The sequence below is a fragment of the Cupressus sempervirens genome, chromosome 6 (genome assembly GCF_028749045.1).
Source record: "Cupressus sempervirens isolate cs-2001-9-10 chromosome 6, ASM2874904v1, whole genome shotgun sequence".
Lineage (NCBI taxonomy): Eukaryota > Viridiplantae > Streptophyta > Pinopsida > Cupressales > Cupressaceae > Cupressus > Cupressus sempervirens.
This window is the reverse complement of record NC_143123.1, coordinates 587,389,147-587,404,823: the sequence shown is the minus strand read 5'-3', so window position 1 is coordinate 587,404,823 and position 15,677 is coordinate 587,389,147.

The window sequence follows — 15,677 nt, the reverse complement described above, 5'->3', positions numbered from 1 at the left end:
ATATAAACATTGTATTCTGCTATAGCAACATAATCTGCTACATCAACATGTGACATAAACTTACTCTGTTATAAATTTCACTTCAAACTCTACTATAGAAGGATCAAATGCTTCAAGAACAAAGAACCAATCTTGTTCTCACAAGCTACAATCTTCTTGATCTTTCATTTTCTATCAACAATCAAACTAATGTTCATTTACTTCCCATTCTGCTACTGAAATATGGCACACTATGTACAAAGAAAATTCTCTTCTCTTATTTCTGTAGTAAAAAATACTTTAAGTTTATGTCTTCTTTCTACTACATGAACAAAGAATGCTTCAGGGACATAGCACATTAAAAGAGGATAAATCTTTTTCCACAAAAAATATACATTCTCATTCTTTCACTTATTGCCTTCAAGTAGTAGTGATTATGTATTTATAGTAATATGAATTTTGTCAAGCACTTATCCCCTTAACTAGATAAAAATGACCATACTTTGACCATGACCAAAAAAAATTGTCCAACCTGATGATACTAATTTTAGAATTGGGAATTTATTTCTAGAGTTTACTTAGAAACTGTTGGCGCTAAAAATTGCACGGTCAATTTTGAGCACTTTTGAAAAAATTAAGCCCTATAAACGCTTTTAAGTGCATATGTACCCAGCTATACTTTTGAGCCCCAAGAGGTGTTTAATGTTTCTAACACCTTGCATTTGATGCATCTATGAGTTCCATGATGTTAAATTATCATTCTAAGCTATTTGGCAAAGTCCTGTTTTGAACAGATGTCAAATCTGCATTTTATCCTAAGTGTCAGATAGCGACAGAAGGCCATGTTTGCACCTAAATATCTTGAACCCAAAAATGTGTTATTACTTACCGCTTTGGGAGTATCTAACATCCATACCTAAGAACCTATGTTTCAGATTTCAAGTCATTTTGAGTTCATTTGATTAGGTTTTGAATCCCTCAAAGTTGGTCAGTTACTGTTTTCATGCTTTTTCACTTTGTTCATATTTCTGGGAAGCCCTGTTTGACATGTTATAACTTTTAACCAATTGACCTAAGTGCTAAAATTCCTTTTGTGTTGTATTTTAAATGTCAGAGACTTTCCATGCTTCAATTTTTAAGTCTTGATGAATCCGTTTGATCAGTTTTCAAATGCGATTCCAAACGCAATTTATGACTTTTTACTGGTGTCAGCACTTGCAGATTTATCAGTACCCCTATTCGTGATGTTATAACTTGAAATTCGTGATTGGCAAGATCGAATGGTTTGTTCCCCTATACTATCCACTGAATATACTACAAGTGTGCTAGTTTGTAGAACTTGACGAATCCGTCTTCACACTTTACCAGGTCAATTCCATTCGCCAAAAATACTTTTCATCAATGTTTCCAGTCTGCAAAAATTCCAGGTAGCCCACTTTGACCATCCGCCATTTGCGCCAATTTATTCATTGTAAGCCCAAATTGTAGATTCGTATTTTCCTCATGACAGAGAACCAACACCCCAAGTTTCATTTCCCCATGTGCTCATTTGCCCAATTTTTCGAGCCAAATCTGAACCCAGTTTGTTGTTTTCTAACATCTTTTCTTGCAGGTAAATTTGAGAAGGAAACTTTGACGGTCAATATCTTTTGACTAAGAAATTTTCATGAGATGAGATCTGGCAGGGTACAAGAATACAGAACAAAGAATTTGTGTGCCTATTTTTAGAGCCTGGTCAGAGGTTCGGGTCAGTTTTTAAGGCCAGTCAATAGACCTCCTGACACCAATGTGACAATTTGCAGATAAGTGGTAAAATGGTTTTCAGTTGACTAATCAATTGTCAAACTTGATTTAAATCAATTCGAGGTAAATATTAGATCAATTCAGCATATCAGTTGTTTGAAAACAAAATTTTTTTTAGCCGGACCCACTTGGGGCTCGACTAAGCTCAGCAAGCAGTTATGGCTCCTAGATGTTTTCAAATATGGAATAGTTATAAGTGATATTTGCAAGGTTGATGAAATTTATAATTTTAGCCTTATTGAAATCACACGAAAATGCAATGAAAGGATATTTTCAGTATAATTGTTTCAAGGGACACGAAAGAACCATGCAGTCTTCCTTTAAGTGCAAAATGGACAAGAATTTTGAGCTACGGAATCAATGGCTTCAATTTTAAAGTAGTATAATTGGTACAGATGTCTAGCATTTAATTAGTGGCCTATTGTATGAACATTTTAGGGTGAGATCCCAATTTGTTGTAGCAAAATGTTAAAGTCTTGATAGATATGGTCTATGAATTATGTATTAATTGTTGTGGTAAGTTGATTGGTTAACTTGGTCAAATGCCCTGATAGATGACATAGAGAGTTGCATTTAAATGGGAAGAGGGATCACAATTATGTTTCTTGTAAATTGATTGAAGAGAATTGCTGCTATGCCATGTTTGGAAGGCTTTTGAAAGAAGTCCCATGCCTTCTAGCAGTATCAAAGCAGCAGCCCATGCAAATAAAAGGACACCTGGGCAATATAGAAAAAAAGAGCATCATTCACAATTAAAAGGAAGATTCATGCAGTAAGAACCTACATAAATCAAAAATCAATAATAGCTTGAGCAAATGAAAGATAAGGACGCCATGAGAAAATAGAAGTATCCATGTATCGGTAGACACTATCAAAGAAGTCGTAGCACATCCAAAGGATGCCCATGTCATTTGCCGGAGAAAGGCTCAAAATGTGAGCAGGGAAGAATATACTAAGAAGAACCCACACATCTTGAAAATGGAATGTCCAAGCAATGCAAAGGAGCAAAACTTGCAGGAAGACTCACTTTTACATGAGCAAGAAAAAATCACCTACAGACTAGCACTCACACATGTAAAAAGAAAGACCACAGCTATAATAGGGGATATGAAAGGAAGACCAGGTTGGAGGAAACTCACAATGCCAGTCAATAAGAGGGAAGTCGATTTAAAATATGAAGGAAGATATGTCATAAAAATTCAACGCATGAACAGATGTCCCAGGCATTGAACCAGTGGCAAGTAAAGACAGGGGATGTCAAAAAAATGCAGAGTTTGAAAGCTCATGTGGAAGGGCAGAAGACAAGTTTGTTTTAGTGGAACATGAATGCAAGGCAAGCCACTACAACACGGAAGCACATAAGGCACGCCCAGTAGCAAGAAAATGCAGGAGATCCCATGCCAAGGTTAAGAGCATCCTCAGCAACAAAAGAAAGCATCTGCAGAGTAAAGAAAAAGATAAGGAGCTGCAGATAAAGCCACTCATGACAATGGAGAGAAGAATACCATAGTGTTAATGCAAATATAACCCATGCCATGAGCAAGAGTGGAACAGTTGAAAATTTGTTTATCCCACATTGGTAAGTGGAGAAGCTATTTTATAGTTTAAATGCTAAAGCACACATATTGTAATATGAATTGAGAAAGAGGCTTTTTGAAGGCAAACCTCGCGTGGGACCCGACCCAGATGCTAGCTGGAGGTGACGTCATTGTGTCACAGCTTATATTTTAAGCGAAAGTGCAAAAATGCTGATGTAGCGCTAAAAAACAATGATTGAACAAGAAAATGACACGTGGATTGATCCGACGCATTCCACACCCCCGCAATATGAAGTTGCACCAAGTTTAAATAATGCGGGAATGTGAGCTTGCACCACGTGGTGGCAGGGCCCGGATCGGGGTTGAGGTAGGCAGGTGATGAAGCAATCGGTCAGCCAATCAGGCATTGCCATGTGGCAATCCGGGTGGTGCCAAGTGGGCTCAGAAAAGAAAAGGAAAATTCTCAAGTGCAAAAAATAATAATCTTAAATTATTATTTCAAAAAAGATATGCACGTTCAGATTTTAAAATGCAAAACAAGGCATTTGTTATAAGGTTTAAACTTTAGATATCTTTAAAAATTTTGAAAATTTTAAATTTTATAGTGTAGACCAAACTTTTATAGTCGGAGGACATTTTTTCAAATGGAGATTATGGGTGTTTTCGGAAGGAAAAGTATGCCTTATCATATACCATTGGAATCATGAGAATCCAAATTTTCTGATTTTGGAGTCAATTTTTGCACAGGTATCAGTCTTTTTGAGCTACAGGAGGATTTGTCTCAGGTACTTGAATTGCAACCATTTTCAGATATTGAAGTCCAGAATTGTTTTCCAACATGGCAATGACTTGACTATCAGTAGCATATAGTGAAAATGAAGTTGGGGTCACATTTAAGTTAGTTATTTGAAGAGTTCACTAGCTTTTCATAAGGTAAATCAGATATTTTAGTGACTCAACAAGTTTTCATCATTCAGAAAAAGATATTTACAAATCAGTTACAAAAAATGATGAAATAAAATTAGATCACAATGGTAGAAAGAAGAGAGAGGTGATTCATCTGAGAAAGATTGAATTCCAACTGGATAGATGGCAGTTGTAGATCAGAACCGGGAATTTACCCTTGTCTATATCATTCTTTCCCTAATACATTGTATTGTTCCCAGTTCCGGTTCCATTTTTTGTTACTAAGAAGCCAGTGGGTTCCAGTTTCTGGGAAGAAAAATTTCATTGTTGTGATACCATTAGGGATTCCATTTTTTTCACTGTGAGACCATTGGTTCCAGTATTTTGACATGTCTCCATGACTATGACACCATTTTCTTTTAGCAGAACTCTCATGTGAATAGCAGTTGTAGAGATAATACAGATAGTTTTGATACATTAGGTTGTTTCATGTTTTAATTTCATGCATCTGAATGTATATTTTCAAAGGAAATGAATACATATGAGCAAGCATTTCACTAGTTTCATTCTGGTTCTCGTCTCCTGTCCCAGTAATCTGTGGTCTTATGTGGTCCTAGAATGAAGAGCTAAGATCAATTTGCTTCCCCTTAGGGTTGTATGTCTGATATATTTTATTGTTGGAACAAAGTGCCAAGTAAATGCTTAATGTATTTTGATAGGGTTACTGGTTATGCTGAGAAGGATATTTCGCGAGAATGAGATCTAAATGAACATTGATGTCTAAATCACAAGGTGATTAGATAGATCTGATGTTTGGGTATACAGAATATGTCTTGATGTCACAGATGTATGTTTTGACTTCATGGATTTGCCCAATGGATTAGGCACTGATCAGTTTTAAGATCACTTGTTATATTGCTGCATGTTTGAGGATTTGTTGAAACTCAACATCTTTAATCAAATGAATTTCCCTTTCATGTTGAAGAGTTATAAACAGAATGCCCTCACTTAGCTTATGAATTTCATTGTTTTGCATCTAGCTACTACAGATATATGTTATTTCATAAGTTATTAGGAGAAATAAGGGTTTCTATCTACTTTGTATTAGATTCAGTGTATGCTTTGATAACTGGTACCATATAAGGAATCTATAGGTTCACCCGCCTAGGTTTTGCAGAGCCTGAAGAAGAAGAAGGGTCATGCCTTATAGTTGGCCTGATGTCTGAATGGATGTGTTGATAATGGGAGTTAGCTGCCCCTAGATGCATCAGTTTCTCATTGGGATAATTGGAAATGGGTAACATTTTCAAACACCAACAGAAACCCTCCATGCAAAGGCCACTCTCAAAACAACAAAGAGACTAGCTGATAGGAAATGAAAAATAAGAAAATGCTTAGCTATTAAGATATGATCTTCAAATTTCATGCAAAATGAAGATCTAAATACAAATAGAAAGATGCATGTAGAATAATGTTGACAATAACATCCATACAATAGTAGAAGCTCAAGAAAAATACAGGAAAACTAAAAGACTTCATTTTGTTCATTTTCTCCCAAGCATTTCTCCAAAATCTCACTTTACAATATGCACTCTTTTCTCCTTTTGAAAATTACTTCTAATTTAACTCCCAAGAAGCCATCATAGTTTTCTTGTGGTAGTTATATTTTGAATGCCAACACATGATGTTTTAGGAATATTTATCATTTTTTACATTTTGATTTCTCACCATAAAACATTTTCCAAAATTAGAAACTTTTTAACAAATCCAAAACAAATTAAAATAAACTCATACTAAGTCCTAAGTGGATAATGTTGGGTAGGCTTATAAGAATGCCACCTAAACATTTCCACCACATGGAAAAGGGCTTTTATTTAAAACATTAAACTCTAAATTTACACACACACACACACACACACACACACACACACACACACACACACACACACAAACTTTTGAAATTTCATGTTTTACACTCAAATCTAAATAATATTTTCTTTGTGCCCTTGCATTTTAGTCATATTACATGTTGTATTCCTTTTGCCACTAGAATTATTGTCACAATATAGTTCTTCATTAATAATTTTGCATGCTATCTTCATGTTGCCACTAGACTTTTTGTCAAAATACAATTCTGCATTAATAATGTTGCACGCTATCTTCCTATCACATATGTGCTCCTACCCTAGTAAGTCCTTTAGAGAAGGCCACTCTTTATAAATCTCAAGGAGTGATAAGGTCTAGATGATATATGGTTAAAATCCTTTAACTAGGCCACACTAAAAATGTACATGTAACCTTTAAAATGGTTGGCTCCTAATAGAGCTTACTTTAGAAGAGTGAAATATTTGGGTTGTCGATTCCCAAGTGGTTTTTCCCCTTTTAAGGTTTCCACAATAAATATTAGCATCAAATGTGTGCATTCTTATGTCTTGCAAAGTTTATTTTATTTTTATTTGTTTAATGTTACAACTCGGTATATTGTAAGGAATAGTAACATAACAGTTTGATACAAAGAGATTATAAGTTTAATTTGAACTATTCTTTAATTTTTCCTATGTAGAGTTTTTGTTTAACAATTTAATTAAGATGTCAGATATTTTTATAAAATATTTCTCTTTGATAAGAGAATATATGAACAATTTTTAATATTATAACATACATATTTAGCTAATCTTAGCATTAATAGAGGTAAATAAATTAATTTTAATTAATTTTATATTAATTTATCTATTTATTTATTGTGATATATTGCATACATTTATTTGATGTATTGGTAAAATTATGATAATATTTTTTAATGATAGTTAAAATTCTAGTAAGTGAAAACAAATAAACATATTAAAGATTTATAAAATGGTGGTTGATAATACACACACACACACACACACACACACACACACAATTTCTTTTGATGAATATTCCCTTTCTATTAATATATTAATTTAGTAGTTACAAATTCATAAAAAAGAGGCTGGGGGATGCAAGATTAACCCACAAGAGTTAACATGGCTGAAGCTTGACATAAAAACTATTCATAAAAAGAAACATTTAAGTAGCTCCCTTAGGCTACAAGAGCAGTTCCAGCTAAGGTAGCTGGTTCATCATGATTATTAAAATCCTAGGCATCCTTGGGATTGGTAGGTAGACTAGGAATAATCCAACCATCAAAAACTTGTTCTTTATCTTTATCTTTTTCCTATGGTGGAGAGATAACCAAATTCAAATGGAAAGGTCAGTTGGAGCTAACAACACTAGGAGGACCAGTAGGAGGGGGATACAAGGACTAGCCAATGTTGTGGTGAAGTAGACAAGCTAAGTGGTGCCACCAACCGTTGTCACCACAACTAGGAGAGTGGTGGTGGGGAGCCTACTAGTGCTGTCTGTGCAAGCAACTGCGACTAGAAGAACTATGACCTCGATGATGACCCCAAGGTGGAGTATGGTCAACAAAGTCAAGAGGCACTATAATAATTTTACATGTTGTGTTACCCCAGTGATTGAGTAGCTCTTGAAGGTGGGCCACCTCTAGAGCCACCTTGTTTTCTTAGACCTATATTTGAAACATGACATCATTAAAACTGTATGCTTTATTGTACATAGCAACATTGATAACAAAAAAGTTTTGAGTGAAAAGAAAAACACTCCTATTCTACCATAAAGTAAACAAAATCTTCATCTTGAAATTATGCTAGTTCTAGGAAAATTTCCTAGGGATCCTAGGGGATTCGCCTAATATAATCATGTGCCAAGAAAAGGCTTCTTACCTAAAAGGCTTGCAAAAATCATGTATCCAATTCCAATAATTTTGAGCATGCATACAAAACCAAAAAATATGCAAAAAAGACTTTGGACGTCTACTACAAGGACAATGAGGATTTGAAACACCAAGATTCTTGAGTCATGGCCCAAGGGGAACCCCTTGAAACAACATGCACCAAGAAACATGGGCAAGGTTTAGCTTAGTGATAGCACTCTAGATAGCATCAAATTGCATGCTCTAATGACATGTAGAAGACTAAAGATGCCAGCATTGGTTAAGAGTATCCACCATAGGAAGATGGGGAGATAGTTAATGATATCCTAAGATTGGCTTGTAGTTGATGAAGGGCATGATAGGATCATTTCAAGTCTTTGCACCAAGGTCACACAGACTGGATGCCCACCTTCTAGATCAAATGATCTAGAAGGGCAGAGAGTAGAAGATTAAAAGTATATGGATCTAGAAGAGCAAGATAGAATTAGACCTTAATATCCTCCCAAGATCTAAGACTCTTGGAGACCCTAGAGAAGAGATCCTTAGGAGGCTTAATGCCACATTTGAAAAAATGTAGAACATTGACACCTTGAGTCTTGGCCAGAGGAACACCTTGAATGGAAAACAACAGATACCATCAAAGGTTCTACTAGTTTAAAGAAATCCGATCACAAAACCCATTACCATCCTAGAGAAGCCAAGTCTTAATAGCTTCCCAATATTTCCATATGCTTTTGATAACAAAAGAGTCGTTAATATGAATAGGTTCACACATAATGAGAAGGGTCTGAAGACCAATCCCCTTCCATTATGGCCAATTAATAGGGAAACTAGAAGAGCTACTATGTCAAACCAACATTTTTGAAGTTTCATCACTAGTGAGAGAATGGATAATCAACTTAGCACAAAGAGAAAGCCCTTGCTTCTATGTGGAAAGAATGCCAAGACCTCTAGACTATTTGGGGAGACAACAAAAATTCTAGGCAACCCTATGAAAGCCATGATCAAACCTAGAAGCCCAAAGAAAGTCACAAAGAAAGTAGTCAAGCTTGAGGTAGGAAGCTTTAGAAGGAGCCCAACAAGAAGAGTAATACACATGAGTAGCTGCCAACACCTTAGAGAAAATTTTGAATTTCTCCGCAAGAGAAAGGGGTTTAGTAATCCAATAATCAAGCTTTTTCTCAAATTTTATGAGCACAACATTCCAAAAATCCACTACAAAAGCTTGAGAGGCCAAGGGGATGCCCAAAAAGTGGAAAATATCCGAGTGGGTAACCCATTTTTAGTCAAATTAAGCAAGCTAGGGTGGCACTGAAAGGAAGGATTTCCTATAATAGAGTGTCATGTGCCATTGAATAATAGAACTAGAAGCTTGAAAAAAGGTATCCAAGCATTTATTGATATTTTTATCATCCTCTAGTAGAGTGAGAAAAGATCCATTAGCAAAGTGGCCATTGGTAAGCTAATAAGAAGACTTAGGCAAGGAGATCCCACAAGCCAAACTAGCAGAAATAGAGTGGGCAAGTAAGCAACCAAACCCTTTAGTAGCAAGAACATACAAAGCCAAGGCCAAAGGGCAACCTTGCTAGATAGCTCAAAAAATTCTAAAGGCTTTAGATTGATGACTATCAATGGTAATACGAGTATTAGCATCACTAAAAATAGTTTCCATAGACTAAAGAAAATTAAGGCTGAAACCCAAGGCCTAAAGCATAGCCAAAATGAAGGGCCTTCCAATTCGATCATAAGCTTTGGTAAAATCAATTTTTAAGAACATAGTTTTATAATTGGACTTGTGAGCCTACTCCACACCTTCCCTAATAATAATGATGTTGTCAAGAATATATCAGGACTTGATGAAATTGATTTCTTCTAGGAACACAATTAAGAGAAGAAGATGTCAAATCTTGAGAGATAAAAGCTTAGAAATGATCTTGTATGACACATTAAGCAAGGTGATGGGTTGCTAGTGGAGAATATCCTTAGGGTCACTAGTTATAGGTAAGAATTTGATTTTTTCTTTGTTAAAGATGGCTCCTACACATTTATTGTGATAGGCTCCAAGATAAACTTTGTGTAGGTCTAGACAAATAGACTCCAAGAGGTGTTTATAAAATTCACAAGGGAATTTGTCAGACCTAGGGGCCTTGTCATCTACCATAGAAAATATAGCTTCCTTGAGGTCCCTAATGGTGAGAAGTTGTTTATAGAAAGCCAATTGCTCAACCACTAGGCAATTTGGACTACCAAAAGTATACTTTCCCAGAGCTTCCTCCTAGGAAACCAAATTCCCTTGCGAAGCAAAAACATTTTCATAATGATGAATAGAGGCTTGTAGAATGTTGGAGAGATTGGAAAGAATAGCATTACCTTGTTTAATCTTTTTGTTCCCAAAGTTGGTATTACATGCTTTGAGAGCCTAGAATATTTCTTTAGAAGCTTTATCACTAACCTCTAACTAGTTGAGTCAAGACTTAATTTGGGCACTTCCAACATCATTGTTGTCAAAAATTTATTTCTCATGGGAATTACAAATCAAAATCAAATTGGTTAAGGGTAAGAGCTTCAAAAGCCTTCCTGAGAGCCTTGGTATTTTCTTCATAAGATCCTTTTCTAAAAATAGCCAATTGCTACACATAGATATGAAGAAACCTAGCAGTTTTGGTAAAAAAATCATTCCATTATTGAATCTAGTCTATCTAAGAATGATGATGTGGCTCCAAATTCTAGACACGTAGGATGAGAGAAATACTAGAAGCATGCATCAACATTGACTTGTTAAGGAAAAATTTCATTTTGATAGCTCACTAGATAGCTGTTTGTCAAGAAATGGTAAAATAAACGGGATACTGGTATGATAACATCATATCTAGTAGAAGAATGATAGGTAACTCTCAATCTTTAGAAAAGGAGAAAAAATATTGTACAGTAATCATAGCATGATCAAGAAATTTTAAAATGTGATTAGAGCCAACTTGAAAATTAGACCAAGTGTGCTAGACCGCACTCTTCTAATGGTGGTTGGCATTGGGATAAAAAGGACCAATTTATTGTGCATATAGTGCGATGCTTCCCTTTCCCCAACTATCCAGTGAGAGGGACAAATACCTTCATTGTTAGCAGCCAACGCAACCATATTAAAATCACTGCACATAACCCAAGTAGTTGGCCACAATTTTTCATCCATCCAATACCAAAGTTGAGATCTTTCCATAGCATCATTAGGAGCATGAAAATTAACTATACCAAAGGAATGATTATTAATAGAAAGAAAAATCCACACAATTATGTGCATAGGGTCAAAACCATCTAAAATAATAAAAGAATAAAGACAAGGTGATAGGAGAGTAACTACACCACCTCTACCACTTTTGTGCTGAGAAAAAAATATAATTTCATTTGACCAAATGATCTAACATGTAGAAGAAAGCATGAAACCAAAAATTTTAAGTTCTTGCATACAAATAAAATCTAAATTACCAAGTCTATGATGGGTATCCCAAACATTATACTTTCTCAAGAGGTCTATAAGACCTTGTATACTCCATGATAAAAAAACTCATGAAAACTCTTCCATATCTTCCTCTTCCTTAGGGGAGTAGTTTGTTTGCAAAAAAGTACAAAATAGGGGGAAACTAGAGGGAAACCCTCTAGGAATGATGACCTGTCACTTTTCATCTAGTTTCTTAGTACACCTAGGAGGATTGTGATAACACCACACATTCTAAGTCTCAATGGAGGGTGCAAAAATTGGAGTAAAAACAACTACAGTGGTAGCCCTCACAGCCACCTTTACCCCCTATGAAATAATAGGGTGTGAATCCTATGAAACAATAAGAATTGACTCCAGTGAAACTATCATTGACACTACAATGGTTGATATTTGTGCTCCATTCTAAATACGAGTGGAAGATGAAGAAACATTCAAATATTTGAGGGTCAAGGAAGCCTTGCTCTTGTTCCCAACAGTTGTCCACTACTCTCTTTTTTTCATTCCACTTTCTTGAAAAGAGCATCCTTGGGCGGGCTTTAACCGTAGGCACTACCAAAGGGTGGTCCCTGATCTTGTGTTCAACTGAATGAAACCTATAATAGGTGTTGGATAGGTTCAAATAAAGGACCTTCTAAGAGAAGGTGTCAAAACCAACCTCAATGTCCATAAATCCTTGAAATCCTTGGAAAGATCAACCTCAATGTAGAGGCATTTTTTAGGGTGGGAGTTAAAAGACTTCTTGTATTCCTTAGTAACAACTTTTCCAAGAGTGTAGGTAATGGACTCAATAAAAGGCTAGCATGGCAAGGGAAGACTAGGAAACTCAACCCAAATAGGAACCCTAATATTTTTGTGATCAAAGATCGTAAAGCCTTGTAACCATCTTTGGAACACAACCAAGGAAGAATGAACTGACCAAGGTCCATTTCCAAAAACTGCACAAGCTTGGGATGGGTTAGCAAAGAGTAATATAAAAAGACCTTTGGTAAGGTTTTACACAACTTCAAGAAAAAATTTGTAAGGAGTCTACCTCTTTGTAAACCATTCTCTATGCATAGCTTCAGGAGGAGTCCTACCCAAAAAATAACCTATCAATGTATGTTGTTCTAACCATTCACATGAAATGTCAAATTCTTGTAGAGGAAGAATAATATCAAGATTACCTCATGAAAGACCTTCATGAAAAACTTGCAAGGATGTTTATTCAATGGAGGCACCATGGCTATCTGAAGCACCAACATGAACACTAGTATCAACTACTTGGTCACCACTAACAAAGGCCATTATAAACTAGTTCTAAAAAAAACCACACTAAATGTGGTATGATAGATGGAGACAACAAAAGGAAAGCTTAAATAGAGAGTCATACATAGGAGACACATCACACACACAATTTTGGGTAAATTCTTAATGTTGAAAACATTTTGATCCAAGTATGAGAATGTGCTCCAATCATTATTTTGTCAATGATGTCAAACCTACTATTTTCTAGTAAGACAACTGCTTAGTTGATTCGAGTACTATTATTTTTTTGATTGATGAAGAGGATTTGATCAAATGAAATTAAAAAAGAAATTAGAGAAATGGTTTTGTTATGGTATGTAAAAAGGAGTACAGATATTAGGTAAGATAGTGATGATATAGTGCATTGATTATGTACTTGAGGTTGCAAAGGTTAGATACATTAACAACATCTAGAAGAACAAGTATGAAGAATTGAGTTTGAAAAGCTTGCCCAAGTGGATAGTAGGTGCTAAGAAAAGCTAGTGCAAAATGAACAAAAAATGACGTAGGGAGGGATGGATAACTAGGGCCAAAGGCACACCCAACTATGCAAACAACCTTGCAAGAGTTAATAGGGTGGAAACACAACACATGAAAAAAAAATCAAAGGAGGAAGAAGAGAAAACACTTATTGATTCATCAAATAATCAACATACATGCTCAGTTGTGAGGCCTTCTAGGTTAAGGCTAGATACCAAATATATTCAAGATCAAAGATCCAACATCAAATTCATAGCTCCAGATACATATGCAACAAACTTTCTAAAATTTTAGATTCTACTCCAAAATCCCTCAAAAACTGCCCTTACTCTAAGCCTAAACACTCTATATATACTTGCCAAAATGACTTACAGATCATTCTAGAACATTACATAAGAGGAAGGCCAACTCAAAAATGGTTTGGACACATCCCAAGAAAAGATCTTAACATAAATTTCATTATCAACATAAATTCCACAAGTTAGCTCATAGAAATCATGTCCAAATGCTGACACTAGGCATAAATAGGAAAACTTAGCACATGAAGGGTCTAGTGCAGGAGCACCTAGGCTAGCCTTTATTGTTTATAAGTTTTTAGTTTGTACTTGACTCTAGCCAAGTCAAGAGGATAGATTTGTTTGTTTGAAGACCTTAGAAGGTCATTTTCAATGTTGGTTAGGTGAATTAGTCACTAGGACTAAGGTCACTAATTAACCTTTGTTTGTTGTTTTTTCAATTTCCTAGTGTTAGGAGCTTAGCTTAAGTTGGAGTCTTAAATGTGTTCTAAACACATAATGGTTGTTGTAAAGATGCCATAAGGTCATAAATAGCCTTGGATCCATGAAACATAGGTGGTTATGAGTCCTAGAATATAGGATTGAGGCACATGACAAAGTTGCCAAGTGTTGAGAAGAAGTTGTCTTCAATTTTGCAATTTTTGCAAAAGAGTGCATGTCATTCAGGTATCTTTGAATTTCCTAAGTTATAGGATGGTTATTCTGCAGAAAATAGGACCAAAAATTAATTAAATAGAATCTAATGATACCTAATACTCGAACACAAAGTATTATGGAAGCATTGTAATAGTTTAGAGAAAGTTTAGAGAGCTCTGCAAGCATTTTTTAGCAGATTTTTATTGGTGTTTGTGTTGACAGTCATATTTAATGGACTGAACGACTAAATATCATTCTTGATTAGTTTTCTATAGGTTGTTTATGAACTTTTTTATTTGAATAGCAGGTCATTTTGAGTTCATCTAAGTACTAGTTTTGGGCATTTTAGTTCAGGTAGTCTATTTTCAGCTTGTTTTGAGTAGTTTAGAGAGTCATGGCTCCTCCATGAAATCTAACCATGGATAATCATTCATGATAGATGGAAATAGAAGAGGAGTCATTTTTGTATATATATTTAGGAGTTAGGAGTCATGAAAGCATTAAGAACTATATATTATGCTAGGCCCTAGGCGAGTTTGTGCAAACCGGTTAGAGGTTTAGAGGTGAAAAGAGTGAAGAAACATTGTATGGTTGTACATATCCATACTGCTCCAGGAAATTTTCATGAAGATAAACATCATATCTGTCCATTCTATGCATATAGGAGTCATACCAGTCATTTAAGATTTTCTTTGAGCAAGTTTGCTATCAAAACCACAGTTCAGTCCTAGAAATTAGGCCTATTAGGCATCTTGTCCTTGTTTATAGGAACCCCTTGTACGATCACTTTCAGACCCAAAACCCTGAACAAAAGTTTTAAAAAATCCAAAAGGGTATCCAAATAAATTTTTTTTTTTTTGAGTTGTTTGGAAAAAGTTTACTAAAAAGGGTAAAAACGGACTGGTGAAGGCTACAAGGAAATAAACCTATTTTAAGGTCTCTACATGATGAATTGATGAAGCTGATTGGAAGATGATTCAAGATCATTCCAAAATTGTTCAAATGGGAAATATTATGATTTTTTTTTACATTATGGAGAAGAACCCTGCAAATTTGGAGCATGTTTATAGAGATTTGGCACTTAGAGCCTTCTAAGTGAGTATGGAGAAGTGAATCAAAACTAGGGTGTTGATCATTCAAGGTGAAGTTTTTAGAGATTGAATCTTATAGAAGAGTTTGAATAGGTCTTAGTTAATGATCTAAACCTATTGGAAGATCCTATATAGAAATAGAATACTATGAGGCAAGTGAAGTCTCTTGGAGGGTGTGAAAACAAGCCTTGGAGTTTCTCTTACACCATATTGGTATCAGAGCCAGGTTGATCTAGCTTGTGGTCAATGCATCAATCTTCTAAATCAGTAGGAGAGAATACACCAGCCTGAGCCATGGTGACGAATGCTGAACTAGCAAAGAAGGTTGAGGAACAAGAAGAGGATAACAAATTGTTAAGACAAAGAATAGCTCAAATGGAGCAGCTCTTGGGTGAAGTCCAAGACAAAGATAAT